General features: G+C 62.2%; 1 protein-coding gene across 2 annotated transcripts in view; it reads right to left on the reverse strand.

Annotated features, from left to right (window-relative positions):
* OSBPL5 (oxysterol binding protein like 5) overlaps positions 1-14,678 on the reverse strand; it is an 84,484-nt gene that overhangs the window by 45,349 nt on the left and 24,457 nt on the right. The window lies entirely within an intron of this gene.

The raw sequence follows: 14,678 nt of genomic DNA on the forward strand, positions 1-14,678 counted from the left end.
CCCAGGGCCAGGTGGCTGAGAGCCCTCGCGGGCAGAACAATGACCTGGCTGGGAGGTGGGCAGGCCTGGTGCGCCCAGGCCTGGCCGCCGCTTTAGCAGGACACGGGACACAGGGAGCCGCGTGCCAGGAGGGGCACGCGTCTCAGGGGCAGGGCAGCAGCCAGGAGGCCAGGGACCACGGTGTCCCATCTCCAGACCCCGGGGCCAGCGCCTGTGGCCAGCGGGTGTGGGCGCTGTGAAAGATCACTGGACGTGCTGGCTCAGGGGAAGGACGCTCCCTGCCCTTGTGGGGGCGGCCTCCCCAGCAGTCACACCAGTGTCCCTTTGCAGCTCAGCCCCACTCCCAGGGCACCCGGGCAGCCCTTGCCTCTCCGGAGGCCCCAGGGGTCTCGCCTGTATCACGAGGCAGCCCCCCGGCCTCACACCCACGATCACTGGGAAGAAAGACAACGCGGCCACATCCGTGATGTCACCCCCACGTCCCCAGAGCGCCATCCCCTCTCGCTCCCCTCCGCGGTCAGCCAGAGCCCGGCTCTGGAGTGTCTCTTCTCCAGCGGTCTCAGCAGGCTCCCGGCCACCGCTTGCCGAGGCCACCCTCTCCTGGGGGTGGCGGGTTGGATGGTGGCTCCCCCAAAGATGCGGTGACACCCTAACCCCCGCTCCCCAGGAGGGTCATCTTTGGAAATAGGGTCTCTGCGGATGTGACCTGGAGGAAATGAGGCCACACAGGGGCAGGGGCCTTATCAGAGGAGAACAGGACACAGAGACACGGGGAGGCCAGGCGTCCATGGAGGCAGAGGCTAGGGGGACGTGGCCGCAAAGTCCAGGGAAGCCCGGAGCCCCCAGAAGCTGGGAGAAACAGAAGGGACCCTCCCCCCTCAGGGGGAACCAGCCCTGCCCACCCCTCGATTTCAGACTCTGGCCCCCAGAACGGGAGAGAACCATCTACTGTTTAAGCCACCAAGCGAGTGGTCCTTTGTTACAGCCGCCCCAGGACACTCGCCAGGGGTTCAAGGCTGGGAGAGTGACCAGCATGAGCCAGTAGAAGGGGGCCTCTAAGGATGCGGCAGAGGGACACTGCTGAGGCGGCAGGAAAGTGCCCGCCCCACATGGCAGATGGCGAAGACCTCAAACGACGCTGACCCCATCGAGGGCACCTCCACACCAGCCAACTGCCCTGTCCCCTCGAGGCTGAGTCTTCTTCTCCCCTCCCAGCCGTGCAGCCAGGCACGCCATGGCCACTCACTGCTCCTGAAAAACAGCCCACCACTCAGTAGGTGCCAGCCCCTCCCTGGGGAGGGGCCTGCATTCCACGCGGCGACGCTGCACTGGCACCCGGGCGGCCCTGTCGCTGGGGCCACCTCCCAGTCTCCAAACAGCACGCTGTCTGTTCCTAGGGAAGAGCGGCTCCCCAAGTCCCTGGAAGGGGCCTCTGAAGCCCCCTCTGCCTCCCGAGCCAGACCCGAAAGGAGCCTATCACACGATGCCCGAGCGTGGGCAGCCCGGATGGGGCCCGGTGACACGGGGAGGGCGTTCCCATCCCTGCCTCAGTGGGAAGCTCCTGGCTGTGAAACCATTCCAGGCGCCTGCTGTGCCAACAGAGAGAAGTGTGGGTCTTGACCGCGGCTCTGTCACCGTGAATCTCTCTGTTTGGGGGCAGGGCAGCCTCGGGTGCAAAGCCACCGTGGGTGAAACCAGCTCACGTGGGCAGATGACCGAGGGCTACAATGAGTCAGTGTTGCCCGCTCCCTGGGTGCATTTTTATATTGCCTGCTATTTATTACACGTGGCGCTGGATTTCCAACTGCAGCAACCATCTGACGTTTGTCTTGGACATACACGACCTGAGACTGTGGCCTTAAAGGACGGAGCTCTAAGGCAACAGGGCAGGGCTCTGGACACGTTGGCAAAGCCACCATGCTGTTCCGAAAATGCCAGAAGCTGCTCCGAGCGGGCCCAGACTGCCTTCTTTATGGTTTCTTCATCCAAGGTCCCACCTCGAGACCCCCCCCCACGTGTCAATCCGTGGTTCCCTCACTCCCTTCCTTTGCCTTAAATTGTATCTGGGGCACCTGGCGTCAGAGCCATGAACAGGCTCGCCAGCTGGTGGAGTAGGCAAGGCTTCGCACCTGACAATGGCACTGCCAGGTGCCTCTCGGCTTGTCCTGAGCTTGAACAGAACAGGGGCCTGCACCACACTCCAAAAGTCCCAGCTCCAGGCGGCACGCGACACCCATTGGCTATTGCTAGCAACCGTGAGGGCCCCTACCGGGTTTTTTGGTTGGTTGGTTGGTTTTCGGCTGCATCTGGGGCACGCGGAAGTTCCCAGGCCAGGGATCAAACCTGACGATGCCAAGTCCTTAACTGTTAGGCCACAGGGGAGCTCCATCCCCACTGGGTTCTGAGCAGGCCGCAGAGCACAGCCAAAGCCAGCCTCCCAGCAGCCGAGTGACACATCCCTACACATGGCAGCTACAGTCCTGCTCGTGACGCTCGGACCTGGGGGAGCCCTCGCTCAGCTCCTACTCACTCTTGGTTTGCACACACGTCTACCCATCCTCCTTATCCGGCTTCCTGAACAAGCGTGGATGAGTGCTTTTTTTTTTTGTTTTGTTTTCGTTTTAAGGAAATAACTGACAACCCCTCCAACAAGAAGTTTAAGAAAAGGCCTCTGGGGCCATAGAGCACAGACAGGGACAAGCAGTCCTGCATGGGGCAGGGCCCCCAGAGCTCCTGTGTCATGGCTGTGCCATCAGCTGAGACACCACAGGTGAGTGGCCCCTGTCCTGACCTGTCACGTCCCAGGGGTGACGTGGGGCAGGCTTCCTCACCTGAGTCTCAGTGTTCCCACCTGAAACCAGGGGTTGTAACAGACCCACATAGGGTGGGTTCTCTTTTTAAATTTAAAATTTTTATTTTATTTATTTATTGGCTTTTTAGGGCCGCACCCGCAGCACATGGAAGTTCCCAGGCGAGGGGTTGAATTGGAGCTACAGCTGCCTGCCTACACCACAGCCACAACACGCAGGATCCAAGCCGTGTCTGTGACCTACACCCAAGCTCACGGCAACACCAGATCCTTAACCTACTGAGCGAGGCCAGGGATCGAACCCAAGTCCTCCTGGATACTAGGCAGGTTCATTTTCCCTGCACCACAATGGGACTCCTACACAGGGTGGTTTTAGAGACCCAAGGAGACAGGTCCTTTCGAAAGCCTTCAACGAAACGTTCATCACGACTGAAATTGATTGTAATGACCCAAGTCGCCTGGAAAAGGGGGACGTCACTTCTCACTGACACCTGAAGGCTGCGAGACGCCGCGTGCGCACCGCATTTTATAAAGATTTCTCTGAACGCGGAGAGGTTTTTAAAGGTCTGGTGCTGAGCAGGGGAGCTGGCCTGGTGGGGAAGGCCCCTGCGTCCAGAAGGGGCAGGTCCCCGGGGTTGCCCGGGGCTCTTCCTGCCCGCAGGCCGACCCGGCCTGGCCAGGGTGGGAGGCTCCGGCCTCGGTGGCCAAGTGATGAATGGCCCCGTCGGGGAGAACAGGCTCGCCGGAGAAAAACAGCATGTTCCTTGTGCTTTCGAGATTTAAAAATAAACCGAAGAGCAGACACAGTTTAAAAATAATGAACAGGCGGGAGGCCAGTCGCTTGCCTGTGTGTCTTCTCCCAGCATTTGTTAAACCGCAGTTTCAACTCCGGGGGGCGGCAGGGGCTGGAGCTGGGGGCGCCCAGAGGGGCTGGTGCGGAAAGATCCGCAGGGGCCCACGGGGCCGCACCCGGAGTGATGGACAGATGCCCGCGTGGCGTGGAGGAAGACTTTTGTCCCTTTCCTGCCGCATTTGGCGCTCTCAGTATGAAGCCCCATAGGTCAGCCCTACTAGGTTCGGGGACCACCTCCGGAAGCAGTGTCGGCTGTCGGCGCCTGGGTGCCCGCACCCCCTCCTGAGCTGGGGGCAGAGGAATCCACGTGCACCAGCGGGGCCCCCGTCAGGTCTGGTAACAGGGAGGGGAGGGGACGCCGGGGGAAGACCCCTGGCAGCATCCTAGGGAGCAGGGCAGGCTCGGCTGGCTCTCGGGACGGACGCACAGCCGACGGCACAGACAGGTCTGCGAGCTTCAGGAGGCCCGGCTCCCTGCCGCACCTCCGCTCCTCTCAGCCTGCGGGACAGGCCACACGGGGTTTCCCAAGGGCCACCGTGGACGGTGCTTGCTGGGCTGGACCAGACGGCGAGGGTGATGGGGAAGGCGATCCGGGCCGGGGCTGCTGGGCCCGGCGAGCACGGCCGGCGCTGGGAAGGCCAGGGAGCAGCAGGCCCCGCGGGCCGCGAACCCACAGACTCGCCTGCTCGGACTCCCTGCCCAGGGGGGACCTCAGACCCACGGAAGTAAGCCTGGGTCTAGGTGTGTGAAGCTCGTCGGGCGTGGGTCTCTGGCTCCACCCCAGGCCTGGCATGGGACACCGTGGCTGAGCCAGGGTGCCCGGGCAGGACTAAAACAAGTCAGGATTCAAGGGAGAGAAATCTGAAAACATCTTCACACAGTCACGGCTGTGAAAGGCTTTGATTGCCTCCATATCTCACTCCTTGCCGACATGTGGTCCGCACAGGAAATTAAAGCGGAATCGCAGCCCAGGACTCCTCCCCTGAGCCTCCCCACTGTGCTGGAGGCCAGCGGTTATGCCCACCCCATTAGCCACTGTCATGGCTGAACTGTGTCCCCAAATTCACCTGTTGGAGTCCCGACCCTCAGTATCTCCGAAGGTGACTGTCTGGGGAGAGAGAGTCTTTCAAGATGCGATTGAGGTAAAACAGGTCCCTGGGGTGGGGCCCCAATCCCGCAGGACCGGGGTCCCTAGAGAAAGAGGAGGTCGGGACACAGACACACACAGAGGGACAGCCCTGCGAGGACACGGGGAGGAGACGGCCCCCTACACGCCCAGGAGAGAGGCCTCGGGAGGGACCAGCCCTGCCCACCCCTGGGGCTCAGGTTCCCGGGCTGCGGCGTTTGTTACGGCAGCTGGAGCTGACTGACACACGCACACGAGCAGGCTTCCCCGAGATGGATGGTCACACCCAACACCCCGGTGAGAAGGGGCATCTCCCTGGACACACCTGGAGGATGTGGGCAAGGAGGCTTCTCTGCCAGGATGGGTGCCTGGCACAGAGGCCCGAGCCCTGCCGGGGCCACGTCTCAGCTGGTGGCCCTGAGCCCCCAAGGCTGGTGGACCAGCATTGTCCACAGGGCTTTGCACCCGGGCTCTGGGAGACGACAGGCAGCAGGCCTCCCCCTGGTGACCTGCTCCCATGGAACGGACTCGAGGAAACGCTGTGGCCTGGGACTCGGCCACCATCGGGGCCTCACCTTTGGCCCGGAGGGGGCATGGGTTTTCAACCTGGGTGCCCCCGTGCTCTGACCAGCTCTGGGCGGAACCTGCAGACCCCTTGGCCAGACCCGCCCTCCCCGGACCCCACTCGGGACCCCAGTCATTTCAGGGTCAGTCTACTCCAACCCCCCCCCCCCCCGGCGTAACGAAAGTACAATCAGCAAATAAAACGGTCACACAGTGAAAGGGTACATCCTGCTGATCTGATACCCATCACGCTGGGAAAGGCTTCCTCCTGTCTAATTAGTTAGCACATCCATCAGCTCACAGACTGATCTTTATTTTTTCTTGGTGAGATCATTTAGGCTCCATGTTCTTAGTGAATTTCAATTATACGCTGGTGTTACCCGCTGCCGTCGCTGTCGTATACAGTTCTTGTTTGCAGTTAGCAGCACATGCTGGTCCCCGAGACACCCCTGGGGGGAGGGACCCCAGTGAGCCTCGTGGTACCACGCGCCCTTGGGAGCCGCTGTTCCGCCTGCAGCCCAGGCAGAGGTGGGGAGAAAGACCTGCTCTCGGTGGGATTCCAGAGGACAGACCCGGCCCCCAAGGCCAGGAGCGTGGCGGTCACGCTAAGAAGGTTCATCTCCACCCCAGACGGCACCGCTGCCGCTCGGTCCTGGGAAGAGCCCCTGACCCCCACCCAGTGCTCAAAGCAGCTACTTCAGCTCTGATCTTGCTCCGTGTCTCCCTGCTTCTGCTCCAGGGAAAAGCCCCTTCCCCACGTGTGCTGGGGTGTCAGTGGCAGCCCTTTGGCCACAACCAGTTGGGCTGCTCACGTGCCCACCCTGGGACCCAGGACCCCACCCCAAGCCGATACCCCAGAGAAGCGCCCACCCATGGGTCCCAGGAGACCCAACACAAAACGCGCCCGAGGCATAGAAGGGAACCAAACCAACATCCTTTGACAGAAAGGTGGAAATAAGCCCTGACTTTCTGGGGGGGGGCTGTGCCAGGGGCTTGTGGAAGTTCTTGGGCCAGGGATCGAACCCGTGCCACAGCCGCTACAGTGACAACGCCAGATCCTTAACCCGCTGTGCCACCAGGAAGCTCCAGGCCTGCCTTTTTTTCATAGAAAGTAAGGAAAGTAAACGAGGACCAGGCAGTGGGAACCGCATGGCTCAGAAGTCGCAGAGGGCAGCGGGTCAGGGTTCCTGAAACGTCCCTGCTACTCCAATGTTACGGGGGCACGGCAGTCATGCGACAGCTGTCACGGAGCCAAAGGGCCTGCATTTGTTTGTGGATTCATCCATATATAGTAAAAGTGCAAAAACCCGCCGGATGTCAGCTTGTCCCCCCCCAGGGGGGGAGGGTAGTGGGGGGGCAGGCGGTCCGGGGCCCGTCCTGCGCAGGGCTCTGGGCTGCTCGGTCTGGAGCAAGGAGGACCAGAGGTCAGGACGTGGATGAAGCGGGATCGGTTTTTGTCTTTGGTGTGGTTTCTGTGGGTTAACCTTGGCTGGCCACTAATTATTCATCGAAGCTGGAATCACTGATAAGGACACGGCCCCTCCCAGCGGGAAGAGCTCAATGTCTTGGCAGAGACTCGGCCAGACGGGGGCCGGGGGGCTGCAGCATCTCGGGGTGGGGGCGAGGGCTCCGCGTTTCAAACACGTCCCCCTCTTGTCTCCGAGGCTGGAGCTGCGATGGCCCATTTCACGGTTGGGAAACCTGAGGCCCTGAAGTCAAGGGACCAGCCCAGGGCCCCCTGGCTGGTGATGTGCCCAAGTCAAGGGATTCCTGCCCGGTTCTTGGGCCATTGAGCCCACACCCCAATCCCCACGTGGTCAGAGCCCCCACGGGCCGTCAGGAGCACCTCCTCCGGGGACACGGTTCTCCAGCCTAACGAGCTCCCGTGACCCGCCTGCCTCCGCCAACAACAAAACACCCAAACCAAACAAACAGAAGCAGCAGCTCGCCGGCCCGCCAGCAAAACATGTGACATTTCCCAGCAAGTGGAAGGACGACTTGGCCCGGGGCTCTGGCCAGGGACCCAACCCCAGCCCCTGAGAAGGGACGTCTCAACGGATGAGTGGACAAAGAAGAAGCTGTGTACACACGGGAACACTCCTCGGCCTCGGAGAAGATGAAATCCTGCCACTTGCAACAACACGGATGGACCTGGAGGGCACGATGCTAAGTGAGACAACTCAGGCGGAGAGACAACTGCCAGAGGATCTTACTCAGACGTGGCATCTAAACAAACCAAGCCAAACCCCCGAAGTGAACCAGCAAACCGAACCAAAACCGACACAGAGAGACAGGGGACCGAGCAGTCACCAGGGTCTGGAGAGAGGGGTGGAACACGGCTAAAGGGCTCCAACAGAATTTTTTTTTTTTTTAGGGCTGCACCTGCAGCATATGGAAGTTCCCAGGCTAGGGGCGCAACTGGAGCTGCAGCTGCCAGCCTCCACCACAGCCACAGTAACACCGGATCCTCAACCCACTGGGCGAGGCCAGGGATCAAATGTGCTTCCTCGTGGACACCAGCTGGGTTTTTAACCTGCTGGGCCACGCACGGCGGGAACTCCAGGATCAACAGTATGTTGACGGAGGCGTGTGGAAGTTCCCAGCCCAGGGTTTGAACCCGTGCCATAGCAGCAACCAGAGCCATAGCAGTGACAATGCCGGATCCTCCACCTGCTGAGCCACCAGGGAGCTCTCTGGATGGAGACACCTTTCAGTCGTGAGCCTGTTCGTTGCAGTGTATACAGAGGTGGAAAGATAATATGCATATTATGTAGTCATGTGACCCTTATGCTTGTCACAAACCAATATCACTTCTGTTTAAAAATATTAAACAAATTAAATATAGTACATTTCTGGCAAAAAAAAAAAAAAAAAGAAGAGCAGATACTGGGTAGAGTGGACCCACCAGGGCCCACACAGATCAGGTGCTGGGCTGGGGCTGCCCTCCCCAGGCGTCTGAGATTCCTTGTGTGCCTGCTAAGCCCCACGGTGCGCAATGAGTCAGTGTCCCAAGTGAAGCCAGGAAGGGTGTTCCAGGCTAGGGATCAGCATATGCTAAGGCAGAGAGGTACTGAGTCACATCAGAGTGCAGGCCTGACAATCAGGGAGAGTGGAGAGAGGGCAGGAACCCTCCCCTCCGACCAGGTGGAGGAAACCGCGGCCTGCCTGCCCAGCTCCCGGATGGGCCCCGGCTGCTGCTGAGGGTGGGCATCCCCTGCCAGGGAGTGAAAGTTGCATAAAGCCGAGGCGGGGCTCCCAGCAGCCAGGCCGAGCGCTGAGACTGCCCCTCGGAGGGGACACTCTCCCCCTCCCCCCGGCAGCCTGCCAACCAGTAAGGATGATCCATGGTGGCCACACGAATGGACCGGAACCAGGCCGGAGCGGCCTCACTCCGAGGACACAGTGGGGCTGAATTCTCAGGTTTCTGGGTGAAGGTGCCCGTCACCTCCTCGCCACTCCAAACCCTCACATCGTGGGGCCAAGCGCTGGCTCTCTTCCCAGCAGCCTTTGGGGCCTGGCCTTCGGGGGTCCTGGCCTGTGGGGGTCTTGCACTTTGGGGACGGCTACTGAGGTTCCAGGCAGCAGGCCCCCCTGTGCTCTGTCCAGGAGCCCAAAGCAGAACCAGCGTGGGGGGCCGGCTGGGCTCCTTCAAGGCGGACTGCCCTCTCCCGCCCCAGGAGAAGGGGGAGGAGGGAGCCGCGCTGGCCCCACAGACAGCTCGGCCCAAGGCTCACGGCTCTTGAGGCTTTCGCTGGGCGGCCCACGTGGGTGGCCTGGAAAAAGCCCTCTCCTTGTCCTGGTCCAGAGGGCAGGGAGGCCAGGGCGAGGGACTGCTGGCTTGGGCAGCTTTTTTGGTGACAGGAAGTGGTGCCTGAGGGGTGGGGGTGGTGGGAGACTTCAGTCTTGTGGCTTCACACTTTCAAAACTAATGGAAACTTTTTTCTTTTCGGTATAAAACCTCCCTGTGTGCCTTCAGGATATAAACAGCTGGTGGGGCGGGTGCTGGAGACCCAAGCGCTCAGGGAACCCCAGCCTCAGGCGATGAGCTGCCCAGGGTGGGGGGGACACGTGGAACACAGGACGGCATGGGTCTGGGAGCCTGGAAACTGAGGCCCAGAGAGGACAGCACAGTGGCCTCCAGTGGGAGGCGGGAGGACCCTGTGAGCCCCTGGCCCCTCGGCCTCAGCTTTGGGGAGAGGGGATGCAGATGGGACGGATGGCGGGGGGCGGAGAGGGGGGGGTTTGCACTTGCTCTGAAGTCAGAGAATGAAGCATAAGGGTGGTGCCCCCCTCGCCAGGCCCTGTTCTGTGGGTCAGTTTGCACCCAGGAGCCAGGACATTCTAAAGGTCAGCTGGGGGCTGGGCAGGGGTCACAGTCTTGGGGGGGGGTCTCTCTCTGGGCTTTAACTCGAACTCCCAGCTCCACCTCCCCTCCCCAGCACCCCCGCCGCCTGGCCCCGAGGCTGACAAGGAGGTCTGGTTCCTAACCCACAAGGAGCTAGGCCAGCATCACCAGCACGCGGTCAACGGTCACCCAGCCATTCCTGGGTGACCATCTCACGACTTCTCACAGGACTGCTGTGGGCCCGGATTGGCAGACAAGAAACGGGCCTTTGAGGGGTACAGAAACTGCTGGCCCCAGGGCCGGGGTTAAGAATCCCTGCACCTCCAAACCCACCAGATCCCTGATGCTGTCAACCCGAGGCCCTGGCCGGCGTTGGCCGGTCCTCCAGCCCCAGGCCTGTACCCAGGCAGCTCAGCCCAGGCCGGGCCAGCAGAGGGGACGGCAGGGAGCCAGGCTGCCCTCAGGAGCAGGGCTATGCGGGAGGGCCTGTTCTGTTCTTCTGGATCTCTGAGTGCTGACCGGAGGGGGTCCTCGGTCAGGGTCACTGCAGACGTGGACTCAGAGGCGTCCTGAGCGGGCAGGGTCTCTGTCCCTGGCTGCCCCTGGCCACATTCTCGGAGTCCTGCACCCAGGTTCCCTCTGGGTGTCATGGGGCTCCCCCATTCCCTGGCTCCTGGGGTCATGAAGAGGTGCCCCCAGGCCCAGGGCCCATGGGAGGACCGGAATGGGAAGCCGCCCCCCGCCCCCACCCCCCCCCCCCCCCCCCCCCGGTGTCACCCCGATGCTGAGGACAGAACAAGAAACCCACCCCACCCCCATCCGGTCGCCGTTCAACTCGAGCTTCTGAAAGCGGGAAAGGCATAAAGACATGTTCCCTCGATGTGTGAATAAATAACGAGGCCTCCTCCGGGCTCCCTGGCCCAGAACGTTCCTCGGAAAACGTGCGGGGCCGGGGGCACCTCCCAGGGGAGTCCTGCCTGGGGTGCGTGGGGACGAGGATCCTCCTCCAGGACAGGAGGCGCGGCCTTCCTGTCCCAGCGGCTCACCCTCCAGTCCCCTCCCTGTGGCCTCCTGGGGAAGCCGGACTGGGTGAAGCCACCACGGAGCTGCAGCGCCAGGGTCAGACCCCGGGGGAGACCCCAGCGCTTTAATGGACTCTACCGTATTCACTCCCGCGCAAGTGCCTGATCTTTTAAGCCACCTCCCCGCGCCGTATTCACCCCAATAGACGGGCACATCAATGCCTCGGCTGAGCCCTCCCCCTGGCAGACCGCTTTTCCTCGTGTGGAAGCAGCTGAAAACCAGCTCCTGCTGGCTGTGTGGCCAAGCCAGCAAGGGAAGGGACAAAGGCACCGCCCCTGCCACCGTCAGCCAAGGACCAGGAGGCCTCCTCCTTCCCTCCTGGTTCAGATCCGGGCCTGGTCCACCCCCAAGGGGCCATTGACTCCGGCTGAATCCCTGGGGACTTGCCTTCTCCTAGTCTCCAGCCCCTCCCTGGCTTTGGACAAGGGAAACTGACCCCCTGGTTGGTCACAAGAGTCAGCCTGGCCAGTGGCCTGTGGGACCGGGCATCCCCCCTCCCTTCCTCACGGGCGGTACCGCTCAATTGTGGGTCCCCGACATCCCCCGGGCCCTTCGTCCCAGCCAGGGTCAGGGAGCACCCGGGCAGCCTAGGCCACTTGCATCTGCCCAGAAAATAACAGGCTTCTCCCGGGTAAACGCTGCTCTGCGCTTCCGGCTTCTAATTCAGGAACAAGGGCAGGACCCTGGAAGGCTGGCCAGCTGGGTCTGTCCATCCCGGAACGGAGCGCAGGGCCTGGTCAGGGGTCCTGCCTGCTGATGCTGGTGAAGCCAAGACTGGGGGGCGATGCAGGATGGGGCCTTCCTGGGCCAGGACAGTTCTAGAGTTCACATGAGCACCTGCTGTGTGCCAGGCCCCGGGGACAGAGCCCTGAGCAGACACGAGGTGAGAGAGAAGGCTGACCCATGTGCCAACAGCGGCCATAAAGTCCAGCTACTTTCTCCATATTCAGTCTGGCGCCTGAGCAGATGCAGGACGGGGATGGTTTCGGAGACGGCTGAGAAAAGGAAACCCATCGCCTTAGGACAGAGGCTGCAGTTGGGGCAGAGACTGGCCTGGAGAGCAGCCTGGGCGTCAGGTAGGACTGGGCTCTGAGATTTTCCACGAAGGGCCCTGTGGGACCCTAGATCCCTTGGAGCCGGCCAACAAGGCTCACATCCTGAGCCGTGGGGACAGAGATGGGGTCTCACTGGCCTGATGACCTAGATGAACTTGGCAATTCTTGGATGGCCCTCACCTCCCCAGGGGCCTGGCTGGGTGGTCCCAAGGCCCCTCCCAATGGTCCTGGCGCCTCCCTCCCGAATTGGGATGCGGGCTTGGGGCTTCCGGGAGCACTTTCAGGCCTCCCCCGACCCTCTGTCTTGGCCCTGTGGCATTTGTTCCCTTGATGGCTTATTCCCCAGACACCCCACTGGACAGGGACTCTAAGCCTGAGTCCCAGACCCCAGGCCCCATTCCAAGCTCTGGCCTCCATCGGGCAGGGCCTGACCACACAGCTGGCGCCCACTCCCCGAGACGTGGATGCCAGCACGCACCGACGTCACACCCACGGGCCTACGTGGGCCCTGGCTTGGAACAACTAGGATGCTAAGCGGACACACAATCCAAAGTCCAAGTCCTTTGCTCTCAACTGCCCCTACCATGCCCCGGACTTGCTCCACTGGATGGTTACTGGGCCACCAAGGCCGCAACCCACTCACTCACTGGAAGAGCTCAGTCCCCACCGGAAGTTCTGTTCCGTCCACCTGCAGGTTCCACGGGCCGTGGGGCAAATCCGACAGCAAGAGGCTGTTCCTTTGTGACAGCGGAGAGCCACACACCCAGCCGGTGGCTGACGGGAGGAGGAGTACTGCCCCGCGCCACCCAACCCCGGGCTTCACACTCTGCCAGGTGCCCACCTGGCCTCCCCGCCACGCCTGAGAGCAGCCAGGCAGGTCCACCTGCCCCGTGAACCCCATGGTGGGACCCTCCCTTCAAGTCCAATGACGGGGATCCTTCTAACACGCGCTGTGCGCCCCTGAACAGCCCCAGCCCCGGGGTTCAGGCCTCACCCATGGAGCCGCGAGCGGCTCTGCGGCAGCACGTCTGTCCCTTGAACAATGAATGGGACGAGGAGGTGGGCGGGTTCCCACGGGCAGGCTCCCACCCCCTTGGCGAGTTTTCTTCCACCTGTGCATTGTGTGTGTGTGTTTGTGTGTGTATGTGCACACACTCAGGCATGCGTACCCGCCGTGCTTAACCAGAGAATCAGCAGAAGGCACAAGTCCCCAAGGCACAGCTGCCACAGACACACAACAATCCTTAAACCACTGGCGTGTCCCACCGTTCCTCGTCCCTCCCGCAAGCACAGCATGTCAGATGACCACCGCGGCTCAGGAAGCTTCCAGGAAGACAGATTTCAGGAAACTGATCCTGGACCTTCTGAGCACAGTAACGACCGTCCTGGGGGCATCTGGAAAGAGCCGCATGCACACCTGTGAGAACTGCCCATTCCCACCCATCTCAGGTCGCCCGACCCCCACCAGGAAGGTGGCACTTCCCTCTGGCATCTAGGACCCCTCGCCCTCGGGTCCATGTCTGCAGAGTGGCCTCAGGAGACCAGGCCAGGTCTCCATCGGCTGGAGAGCCTGGGACAGGCCCCTCTGCTTTGTCACCTCCTCTAGACACAGCTGGCAAGACCGAGCAGACAGACACACTCAGCGCCGTCCTGGCACTCTGCGCCCTGCCCCACACGCATGCAGGCAGACAATGGGATTGCAGGTCTGGAGCCTGAAGCCTGAGGGGAGCCGTTCAGACAACCGAGGTGCCGGGTGCCTGCTGAGCCTGTCAAGTTCAAGGAGCAGCAAGGCCTCACACAGCCAAGGAAGTGGGTAAAGACCCACCCCACCAACCATTCTGCCTGCCCTTGTTGAGGGCAGGGTTTCTGCTGCCTGGGACCCGGACCCACTCGGCACACACAGATCCAAGGGAGTACACGTCCAACCCAAAGGCTGTGCCCACGTCGCCGGCGGTGACGGCCTGCGCCTGCCCTGTCCCTGGCTGGGGTGGGGGGAGGGGGGGATCGCAGAGGCCTCCCTGTAAAAGGCACCTTGAAGGGGCTCAGGCAGAAGAGCAGACACACATGTAAATTCCCTCTGGGGTAGACAGAGCAGCGAGTAGTAAAACCCCAAATGGCCTAAGAGCAGAAATCCAACCAGCTGCTGGGACTGGGCCTGGCTCAACCCAGGATAAGTGGGGGGGCTGCGGCAGAGAAGCCCACCTCCCCAAGGTGAGGCCTGACCACACCCCCAGGAGCCACTCAGAAGCCCAATTCCAGGCTCTTCTGACAGCAGAGCGCCCAGCTTGGAGTGGGGGCGGGGGCGGGGGCAGTGGCTGCCCCAGGGCTGCTGACAGCCCCCCACCAGGAACCCTCAAGTGCACAGGGCCCTCATGTTCGCTAGGGTCCCCTGGACAATTTCCAAGGCTCCCCCTCTTTAGGGAGACAGCGGCCTAGAGCTGGAGGCTCTGGAAGGCGGGTGACAGCAAGGGAGGTCCCCGCAGCCCCTCGTTCAGCGGGCACAGACTAGAGACATCCTAGGAACCCAGCCCGCAGCTGGGATGCCAGGCGCGGACCTCAAACCGCATCCAGAGGCAGCACCCCCCCTTCCGCAGACCGCGCCCCGTTAAGACCCCCAGGATCTGGGCTACTCCAGGCGGGTGGTGGCCGCCGAGCCCCCTCCCGGCCCGGTTCCTTCAAGCCCCACCAACTGGGGGGCCCAGTTGCCCGCAGCTTCCCACACTCGGGCCCCACCCGCGCCCCGACCCGCCTGCGTCTGGGATCGTCCCCGCGCCACCCCAGGCGCCCCAAGCGACGGGCCGGGGCGGGGCTCCCCAGCGCCTGCCACGGTCGCGTCCGCAGGG

This window comes from Sus scrofa, chromosome 2 (assembly GCF_054392235.1).
Source record: "Sus scrofa isolate SSC_HxYL_T2T_F1_AM1 chromosome 2, Sscrofa_HxYL_maternal_Yorkshire_Landrace_v2.0, whole genome shotgun sequence".
Classification (NCBI taxonomy): Eukaryota; Metazoa; Chordata; class Mammalia; order Artiodactyla; family Suidae; genus Sus; species Sus scrofa.